The sequence below is a fragment of the Helianthus annuus genome, chromosome 1, assembly GCF_002127325.2.
Source record: "Helianthus annuus cultivar XRQ/B chromosome 1, HanXRQr2.0-SUNRISE, whole genome shotgun sequence".
NCBI classification, from domain to species: domain Eukaryota; kingdom Viridiplantae; phylum Streptophyta; class Magnoliopsida; order Asterales; family Asteraceae; genus Helianthus; species Helianthus annuus.
The window spans coordinates 41,481,344-41,492,663 of NC_035433.2; the positions used below are offsets into that span (position 1 = coordinate 41,481,344).

Below are 11,320 nucleotides of genomic sequence, written 5' to 3' on the forward strand. Positions count from 1 at the left end.
GTGACATGGTTTAACAAAGCCTACATCCTAAATTGAAACCGAACAGGTGCTTTCGACCCATCACGACCCATTAAGGTAGCTTACGCTACTTTAACGCGTCGTGTGCGCAAAAGCGTGTTTAAGACGTCTAACTAGTCCTATGACAAGTATTATATGCCCATACATGTTTAATTATGTTACATAATCAGTTACGTGTCAAATGTTTAGGTTACATATGCTTAATTACCAATTATGTATGAAAAAGGTATTTTGGTAATTTACCAAAGGCATATAAACTACCTATCATGCGACTAATCAAACCTAAGTGACCATAAGGTATAACCTTGGAAGGTTATTCCCTACGCTAGTATGGTCACTTAACATGTTTGGTCGGATCCTAATGATCGACCAAACGGGTCGTGTTCGAAAGTCTAAGCGGGTGTTTAGTCCGCTTGATTTTCGGCTCCACACAAGCACTAATCTAAAAAAGTGACGAGCTAAACATTCTAGAACATGTTTAGTTAAGTTAGAAAACAGGTTTTGATATCAAAACAAACGGTTTTGATATCCCAGAGTAGTTTGGTTACAAAATACGCGAGAAAACGCATGTTGGCCGAAACTACGACTCGTCACTGAGCCTAGATAATGTGGTAATCAGTAGGTATAGTCACTAGGGACTATAACCATCATGATTATGCTCACATTATGAAGTTCAAACGAACTTCGCATTGACCATAAACTGGTCAAAGCAGAAAGTCAAACGCAGTTTGACTTTAACTACAAAAACGAATGAAAAGAACGAAAGAATACTTACAGAAGGTCCCCGCAAGCTCTTAACCCGATTTACTCTCAGGTATGAAGCATAAACTCCAACTTAGAGAGCGAAAATCAGATCAAGTGTGCTTTGGGAGTGAAATGAGGGTGGGTATTTATAGATTTGGCACAACCGTTAAGATCGTTCATCGAATAACGTGCTTCGATCTAGGCCATACACATGTGCCCATGGTTTTGTGAAACCATGGGAGCCCCTAGAATGGCCCATAGTACCTAAAATACCATTAAATACCAGCCCATGGTTTTGCAAAACCATGGGTTAAAACCATTAACACTTCAAAATTTGACTAGGTTCATTGAATCTGGTCAGAAATTTCAAAAATGGTCCCTGCACTTGTAAAATTTGATTTTTTTTGCACTTTTAAGCCCAGTTAACATAATTTCATGGCTCTAAAATAAAGTTAAAGTATAGGGAACTTAAAATATGCTCAAAAACATCTCGGATGTCGGTTCGTTTGGTCGTACGGTTGCGTTGTTCGGTTAATTACGACGGAAATCGTAATGAACGCAAAAACGATCCAAATTACGCGACGAATGGAATTTTATCATGACAATCACTAAAATAAAATATTTTAATGATTAGATAAATTTTTGGATGTCCGGATATATTTAGGACGTAAGATATGCGCGAAAATGCAAACTTATGCACTTTTGACGCTTTTAGTCTCTATTGATCAAATAAGTTCATTTTAGCATACCGAACCCCTCAAAGCCGATTTCTAAGCTATGTAAAGGTTATTTAGGGTATGTTTAACTTATGATCAAGTTCCGGAATGTTCGTTACTATACAAATCGGTATGGTTTCGCAGTTTGACGCAAATAGTCCCTGCAATCGAACAAACTTGATTTCAACAAACCAAACCATCCAAAACTTATTTCTAAGTCATGTAAAGGTTATTTAAGGTATGTTAAGCCTATGTCACTATTCTAGAGTGTTTGTTGCATTAAACTGGTTATATTTACGCATCAGTTCGCGTATAACCTTCCAGAAAGTGATTTAAAGCTTGAAATCGGAATAGAACCAAATTGTAAAATCACCAAACATAAATACACACATAATAACATCAAAACACATATAATAACACCAAAGCACATTGTTTTATTGATAAACAACATTGTTTTACATTGTATAACGATTTCAGAACACAGTTGTCACAGTCTCCCCTGCTTCAGGAAATTTCGTCCCGAAATTTTAACTAGAGGAAGCTTATGAAAACAAATGCGGATATTTTGCCTTCATCTGGTCCTCACGTTCCCAAGTAAGCTCTGGGCCATGTTTGGACTCCCAACGAACTTTGACTAATTTAAACCGTTTGTTCTTCAATTGTTTGAAAGTACGGTCCACTGTCTCCACAGGTTTCTCGACAAAGTGCATCGTTTTATCGATTTGGATCTCGTCGAGAGGAATGTGAAGATCAGCGTCAGCTAACACTTTCGCAAATTGGACACATGAAAAGTTGGGTGAATATTCCCAAGCTCTGGAGGTAGCTCTAGTCGATAGGCAACTTTCCCAATTCTTTCCACAATCTTAAATGGTCCCACATATCGAGGTGCAAGTTTTCCTTTCTTTCCAAATCTCACGACTCCTTTCCAAGGTGAAACCTTGAGTAGGACACGGTCTCCGACTTGAAATTCTAAGGGCTTGCGTCACATATCCGCATAACACTTTTGACGGCTTTGAGCTGTCACAAGATTATCGCGGATTTTCTAGATTTTGTCTGTTGTTTCCAGAACGAGCTCAGGCCCAGTAAGCTGAGCTTCACCGGTCTCATTCCAACAGACAGCTGAATGACATTTTCGACCGTAGAGAGCTTCGAAAGGTGCCATATTAATACTAGTATGATAGCTATTGTTGTAAGAGAACTCGATCATGGGCAGATGAGAATCCCAATTACCACCAAAGTCTATCACGCATGCTCTAAGCATATCCTCCAAAGTTTGAATTGTTCGCTCAGATTGACCATCTGTTTGGGGATGATAAGCAGTGCTTAGATTCAGTTGGGTTCCAAAAGCAGATTGCATGGTCTTCCAGAAATGAGATGAAAATCGAGCATCACGATCAGAAATGAAATCCATAGGCACACCATGTCGTGATACAATCTCATCAACATAAATCTTTGCAAGCTTATCAGCAGATAGATCCTCTCGAATTGCAATAAAATGAGCTGATTTCGTTAATCGATCGATAACAACCCAAATAGCATCATGACCTTTAGACGTACGCGGTAACTTAGTGATGAGATCCATCGCAATATTCTCCCACTTCCAAACCGGTATCTCTGGCTGTACTAGCAAACCAGAAGGTCGTTGATGTTCAGCCTTAACTTTGAGATAAGTCAGGCATTTTGATACATACAAGGCAACATCCTTATTCATACCAGGCCACTAGAACTTAGGACGAAGATCCTTGTACATTTTATCAGCACCAGGATGGATAGAATATCGAGACTTATGAGATTAGTCCATTACCAAGGTGCGAAGATCGTCTTGTTTCGAAATCCACAAACGATCCTTGAAGTAGAGCAACCCATCGTCTTTTCTTTCAAGTTTAAGCTCAAGCTGACGTGGCAATTCCTCACCTATCAAATTTTGTGAAAGACAAAATTGCTGAGCTTGAAGAACACGAGTTTGAAGATCAAATAGCGTTTGAACAGAATGAAGCTTGACTCGCTCTTTTCGACTAAGCGCATCGGCTACGACATTCGCCTTACCAGGATGGTAACGAATTTCGCAATCGTAATCTCTTAAGAGCTCGACCCAACGTCGTTGCCTCATGTTCAGCTCTTTCTAATAAAGAATGTGCTGGAGACTCTTGTGGTCTGTGAAAACCACACACTTCGTTCCATAGAGGTAGTGTCTCCAGATTTTAAGCGCGAAAACCACAGTTCCTAACTCAAGATCATGAGCTGTGTAGTTCTTCTCATGAATTTTCAGCTGTCTAGACGCATAAGCTATGACTTTACCTCGTTGCATAAGCATGCAACCAAGTCCTAGATTCGACGCGTCACAATAGACAACGAAATCATCAACTCCTTCTGGCAGAGATAGAACAGGAGCATTACAAAGATTCTGCTTCAGCGTTTGAAATGCTTCTTCTTGCTTAGGTCCCCACTCAAAAGGCTTATTCTTCTGAGTCAAACAGTGAGTGGAACCGTGATCTTTGAGAAGTTTGAGATGAATCGACGATAATAACCAGCAAGACCATGAAAAGATCGAACTTCTATAGGTGTTGGTGTATTCCAGTCTCTAATAGCAACAAACTTGGATGGATCCACATGAATACCCTGCTCATTGACTATATGACCCAAGAATTGAACTTCTTTAAGCCAAAATTCACACTTGGAGAATTTAGCAAAAAGTTGTTCCTTCTTCAGGAGTTCCAATGTTAAGCGAAGGTGTTGCTCGTGCTCAGCTCGAGACTTTGAATATACAAGAATATCATCGATGAACACAATGATGAACTTGTCTAAATAAGGTTTACAGACCCTATTCATTAAGTCCATAAAGATAGCTGGAGCATTCGTCAAACCAAAAGGCATGACAGTGAACTTATAATGCCCATATCTTGTGCGGAAAGCAGTTTTGGGAATATCTTCTTCGAGAACACGAAGTTGATGATACCCAGAACGCAGATCGATCTTTGAAAAGCATGAAGCACCTTGTAGCTGGTCGAAGAGATCATCAATTCGAGGTAGCGGATATCGATTCATGATGGTAAGCTTATTAAGCTCACGATAATCGATACACATTCGAAAATACCCATCTTTCTTTTTCACGAAGAGGACAGGTGCTCCCCAAGGTGAAAAGCTAGGTCGAATGAATCCTTTATCAGATAACTCTTGAAGCTGCTTCGATAATTCTTGCATCTCAGACGGCGCAAGTCGATAAGGCGCTTTTGCAATTGGGTTGGTATTGGGTACAAGGTCAATATGAAATTCAACTTGACGAACTGGAGGCAAACCAGGCAGTTCATCAGGAAACACCTCTGGATAATCCCGAACAATCGGAATATCCTGAATACTCTTGCTCTTGTCTTTCTCCTCGGTGACTGACGGGTGGTCCTTTGGACAACCCTTAAGCATGTTAAAAGATGAAATAATCCTCCAATTAGCCGTGTAATTATCTTGAATTAGATAACTACGATGCTTATGTTTCAGGTACGATTTAGGAGCTAAAAGATGGATAAAAGGCAGTGTTGGAGGCTTGGGTGGAGAACGGGTCGAGAGAAGAACAAAAGAAATAACAAAGGAGACAAAGTTGCTGAGTACCGTAAATTACGGTTCTACCGTAATTTACGGTAGACCTGGAATTGGCTATTCTCTGCACCGTAATACAGGCTCTTCAAGCCGTAACAAGATTTTGACCACCGTAAATTATGGTGGAGCCGTAATTTACGGTGGAGCTGCAATCCCAAAAACGTAACTGCCATTTTATATTCGGTTTTGGTGTGTCTTTTCGGATGATCTGATCATTGGACGGTTCTTGGACACCTGGGGGACGAATTTTGGCTTGTGGCTTGTTTTGTGAACAATTTCAATCATTCGGTTTGTGTTTTTGATTCGTATGAACAATAGTTTGATGTTGAAGATGATTCACCGAGCCATGTCCGGCTAAACTCTTCGGTGATCATCCTAGGTGAATGTTTCTGAAACTTTTGTGTGTTTAATTTCTGCATTTCTAGAATGATATCTTGCGTTGCTTGAATGTCATGGTGTATGTTTGATTGTTTGTAGTGTGTTAATCCATATTGCAATTCCTAGTCTTAATCGTACGTTCTTGGTGCCATTGGCAACCGAGATATCACGGGAAGGGTTAGGGTTGGTTATTGGTTAATAGGTCATCGGGAAACAACCTCGCGTTATCTAATCCGAGTACTTTGTTCCCTTTTATCACTTCAATCATGTATACACGAGTTATGTCTATGTAACTCTTTCTAGTGAAATTGCACACAACTGTTTAAAGAAACTGAAACCTAGGGTGATCATTGTTCTCTCCTAATTGTTTACAACCAACTTTGATTTGAATTAGTTCTTAATTTAGTTTTCTAAAACAACAATCCACAATCTTGAATTTTAATTTTCTGCAATTTAGTTTAATAATTAGTTTAAATACAAAGCTATACAATCGACACATTTTCCACATACTCCCTGAGTTCGATACCCTTTTACCACTAACTACAGTTGTTTGGGGATTAAATTTGCGTGACCCACGACATCACGTCAAATTTTGGCGCCGTTGCCGGGGAGTAGTGCGCAACGTGTGTTAATTTAATAGTTTTGTTTGTTATTTTCGGGTTTACGCTGGTTGTGTTTAGTGTGCAGGTACTTCAGGTGTATGCATACTAGAGGCTCTCACAGGTCATCACCGCTATCGTTTGATCTGGAAATTGAAAGAACGCTACGACAAAACCGAGTTTTAGTGCGAGAAAACAAAATCATTGGTTCACCCACTTCACCCATTACACCGAGAAACATCATGGCTGATTCTCAGATTCCACCTACAACCAGTCAAACAACCTCATCCTTTATACCTACTTCCACCCAACCATCACCAAACACTACATTACCTAATACCACTGCTGAATTTACACCAACCAACTCCACTCAACCAATCACCACTCAAACTGAGCCTACCATCACTTACGATCCATCCACCACAATCCCACCATTATCTCACTTCTTTCCCCCAACTACGGGTCAATCATCATCCACCTTCACAATTGCACCCAATTCAACTATCGTGCATACTACTTCATCTTTTAGACCACAACAGCAACAGTCGGGCTTTCAGTATTCGACCATCCCATTTGGGCAGACCTCGGGAATTCAAGGAGATGGTTATGATGAGGGATTTGAAGATTATGAGGGTTATGAAGATGATGGGTACGGTTATGGAGGTTATGGTGATCAAGGGGAGTTTGGGTATTTGCAAAGTCAATCTCAAGGGATGGCAAGTGTTGGTGGAATGCCACAACAACAAATTATACCACAACACATTCGGCCAAGACCACAAGGGCCACCGATCCAACAACCCATTCCATTGCAACAAGTTAGGCCACAACATGTACACCCACAATTTCAAAGGCCGAATCAATACCCACCGATGCCCCAACAACCAATTGCACCACAAGGGCTTATACCAAGACCAATGGGTCCTATTCGTCCAAGGGGTCGATTGGGTGTTCCAAGAAGGCATCTTAGGGAACAAGCAAGGGGAATAGAGGCACATTTCAGACCAATCATTACTCAAAACCCTTCACCGGTGGTTATCCCTCACAACAACCAAGGAAGAACTTTTGAAGTAAGAACAAACTCGTTGCAAAGTTTACCGAAGTACAAAGGGTTAGCAACGGAGGAGCCGTATTTCCATTTAGAGGCCTATGACTCAATTTGCAACACTTTTGGGAGTCAAGGTTTTTCGGCCGATGAAGTCAAGTTGGTCTTATTTCAGTTTTCTTTGGAGGATAAGGCAAAGAAGTGGTTCTACACTTTGCCTTCGGCATCAATATATACATGGGGGGAGATGCAACAAACCTTTTTGGATGAATTCTACACCGCCCAAAAGACCAATGATACGCGGAAGGGATTGAGAAGCTTTCAACAACAACACGGTGAGATGTTTCATGAGGCGTTTGAGCGTTTTAACATGATGATTAAAAACTGCCCTCATCATGGAATTGAGTTGTGGGAGTTAATGAACGCCTTTCATGAGGGGTTGAGTGCCGAAGACGCACGTGATTTAATGTCTATCACCGGAGGGACGTTTGGAACGAATTATGAGAATGAAGATTGGGAGTTTTTGGAAAGCATGGCAACTACATCAAAAAGGAAGGCCCAAGCTTCAAGAAGAGCCCGACCAACCACTAACCGACCACAAGTGCACGCCATAGATGATGGTAATGTTCAAACCACTAACCAAATATATAATGTTTGTGCTTTGTGTAATGAAATAGGTCATGCGGCTGAAAACTGCCAAGGGATGTTGGAAGGGCAATACGAGGAAGTCAATGCGGTTCAAGGTCAAGGTCAAGGAGGAGGTGGTAGGAACTACAACAACATGAATTCAAACACCTACCACCCCGGATTGAGGAACCATCCGAACTTTAGATATGGGAACCCATCAAATCAAGCGAACCCAAATTTTCAAGGTAGTCAAGGTAATTTTGGTTCACGGCCATCTTACAATAATCAAGGTGGATACCGAGGCGGAAATAACCAAGGGTATCAAAAACAATACCAAACGGGTCAAGAACAAGGGGGGCTTTCGGGTGGAAACGAGGTGATGGAGATGCTAAAGAGCATGCAAATGGAGATGCAAAAACAGAACCAACTAGACGAAGTGCGAATGCAAAAAGATGAGGTTCGTGATAAAAGCATTCAATCACTAACAACCCAAATGGGTCAATTAGCAACCGATGTGGCGGAATTAAAGAAAAGTAAGGGTCAACTTCCAAGCGACACTAAGGTAAACCCTTCACATGGTTCGTCACGAGGTAACGTTAATATCAATCATGTTAGTGTTTTACGAAGTGGGAAAGAGTTTAAGGCCAATTTGTCACCCGAATTGGTCGAGGGGGTGGTTGAGGACATCACGGGAATGGAAAGTGATGATGAACTTTCGCCGGTTAAACCAAAAGAACCAGTTATTAAAAAACCGGGTTTGGGTGAAAGTGAAAAGAATGAAAAAGTTGAGGGTGAACCGAGTCAAGTTCCATTTCCATCGGCCCTAATTGACCCGGGAAAGAAAAATTTTATTGTGTCAAGAGGTCCTCAAAAAGAGGAGATGTGGGATATGTTCAAATAAGTTAAAATAAATCTCCCACTCCTTGATGCAATAAAGCAAGTCCCCGCTTATGCAAAATTATTAAAAGAATTATGTACACAAAAAAGGCAAAACAAAAAGAAAGTGCCTAAGCGGGTGGATTTAACCGGGCAAGTAAGTGCGGTGTTGAATGGGGAGCTTCCTCCTAAGCTCCAAGATCCGGGCACGCCATTGATTAATGTACAAGTGGGTAATTTTCAAATGGCTAAGGCGTTGCTAGATCTCGGAGCCGGAGTTAGCATTTTACCGGGGGGCTTATACGACCAATATGACTTTGGTCCATTAGCAAGGGTGGAGACGACGGTTGTTTTGGCTGATTTGTCTCATAAGTTGCCTCGGGGTATGGTTCAAAATGTTATTGTAAAAATTGATGAGTTTTATTATCCGGTGGATTTCTTAGTGTTGGATTACTCATCGGCGGACCCTAAACAACAACAAAACATAATTTTGGGTCGGCCATTTTTAAGCACCGCACATGCTATTATCGATTGTAGATTTGGTACAGTTGATATGGCATTTGGAAATCGAAAAATGCGTTTGAATGTTTTTACTAACAATTCTAATGCTAACGGTGTTGATGAGTGTTTCATGGCAGACATAGTAGATGGATGTAACCCGCATGAGTATGAGGAGGATGGTTTGGATATTTGCTGTGTGACTTTTCTGAACAGGTACATGCTTATGCACTACGGGTTGAAGAGGAAGCACAAGATGTTCTGGCGATGAAAGAAGGTAGACCACCATGGACTCACCAATTCGAGGGTCTACCGGTGGAAATCGATTCGGGTACAAAACCATCACTGGAGGAACCACCAAGGTTAAAGCTCAAGGACTTGCCTGGCCATTTGAAGTACGTATTTTTAGGGGATAATGACACTTTACCGGTCATTATTGCCTCTAATTTGGAGTTGGCACAAGAGCAAGCGTTGATGGAGGTGTTAAAAGCGAACAAGGGTGCTATTGGATGGACGATTGCCGATCTCAAAGGAATTAGTCCATCCATCGTCATGCATAAAATTATCACAACCGAAGATGCCAAACCAACACGAGAAGCTCAAAGGCGGTTGAACCCGAACCTAAGGGAGGTAGTAAAAAAGGAGGTAATTAAGTGGTTGGATGCGGGAATTATCTATCCGATTTCGGATAGTGCTTGGGTGAGTCCCACCCAAGTTGTGCCTAAGAAGGCCGGCATTCAAGTAGTCAAGGATGAAAGTGGTGAACAAATTGCCACCCGACCGGTTACCGGGTGGCGGGTGTGTATTGACTACCGGAAATTGAATGCCGCCACTTCTAAGGACCATTTCCCGCTACCTTTTATTGACCAAATTATTGAAAAATTGTCGGGTCAAAAATATTATTGCTTCTTAGATGGGTATTCGGGTTATAATCAAATTGCCATACACCCGGATGACCAACACAAGACCACCTTCACATGTCCATATGGCACCTTTGCCTTTAGGCGAATGCCATTTGGTTTGTGTAATGCTCCGGCAACTTTTCAACGATGTATGATGAGTATTTTCTCGGACATGGTTGGAGAGTCGCTCGAAGTATTCATGGATGACTTCTCCATTTTTGGCACTACTTTTGATGCTTGTCTCAACGAATTGCAAAAGGTTTTAAAAAGGTGCGTTGAGAAAAATTTAGTGCTAAGTTGGGAGAAAAGTCATTTCATGGTGCAAGAGGGCATTGTGTTGGGACATGTGATTTCGGAAAGAGGGATGGAGGTGGATAAGGCAAAGATACGGGTAATATCATCTTTGCCACCTCCTAAAAATGTTAAGGGTGTACGGTCATTCTTGGGACACGCGGGTTTTTATCGACGCTTCATTAAGGGTTTTAGTGTTATCACCAAACCCTTATGCAATTTGTTATTAAAAGATGTCCCGTTTGATTTTACTAATGAGTGTATGCAAGCTTTCACTGTTTTGAAGGAACACTTGGTCAAGGCACCTATCTTGCAACCACCCGACTGGTCAAAGCCGTTCGAGATAATGTGTGATGCAAGTGATACTACTATTGGTGCAGTTTTGGGTCAACGGGTTGACAAGAAGCCGGTGGTTATTTATTATGCAAGCAAAACTTTATCCGAAGCGCAACTTAATTACACCACAACCGAGAAGGAATTACTAGCGGTGGTGTATGCTTTGGATAAATTTCGCTCGTATATTTGGGGAAGCAAGGTAGTGGTTTACTCGGATCATAGTGCGGTTCGGTACTTGATGGAGAAAAAGGATGCAAAGCCGCGGTTGATTCGATGGATCTTATTGTTACAAGAGTTTGATATAGAGATCCGAGACAAGAAGGGAAGTGAGAATGTAGTTGCGGATCATTTGTCTAGGATTCCGGTGGAGGGGACCGATGATGTAAGTCAAATCAATGAAAGTTTCCCCGATGAGCAACTTTTAGCCGTTTCCACTTTCGTTGCACCGTGGTACGCTCATTATGTCAACCATTTAGCCACGGGTGCCATTCCAACTCATTGGACCAAAAAGCGTCGACAACAATTCATGGTCCAAGTGAGGCAATACATTTGGGATGAGCCGGATCTTTTCAAGATCGGACCGGATCAAGTCATACGGAGGTGTGTGCCCGAGACGGAAGTGTTAGAAATCTTAACTCATGCTCATTCGTCCGCTTGCGGGGGTCATTTTAGTGGGCATAAAACCGGCTATCGGGTACTTTC

General features: G+C 41.5%; 1 non-coding gene across 1 annotated transcript; it reads right to left on the reverse strand.

The window, feature by feature from the left end:
* Nucleotides 1-7,384: 7,384 nt before the first annotated feature.
* On the reverse strand, nucleotides 7,385-7,490 carry LOC118482948. Its single transcript, XR_004869310.1, has one exon. It is a non-coding gene; the product is annotated as a small nucleolar RNA R71 (small nucleolar RNA).
* Between the last annotated feature and the right edge of the window lie 3,830 nt (nucleotides 7,491-11,320).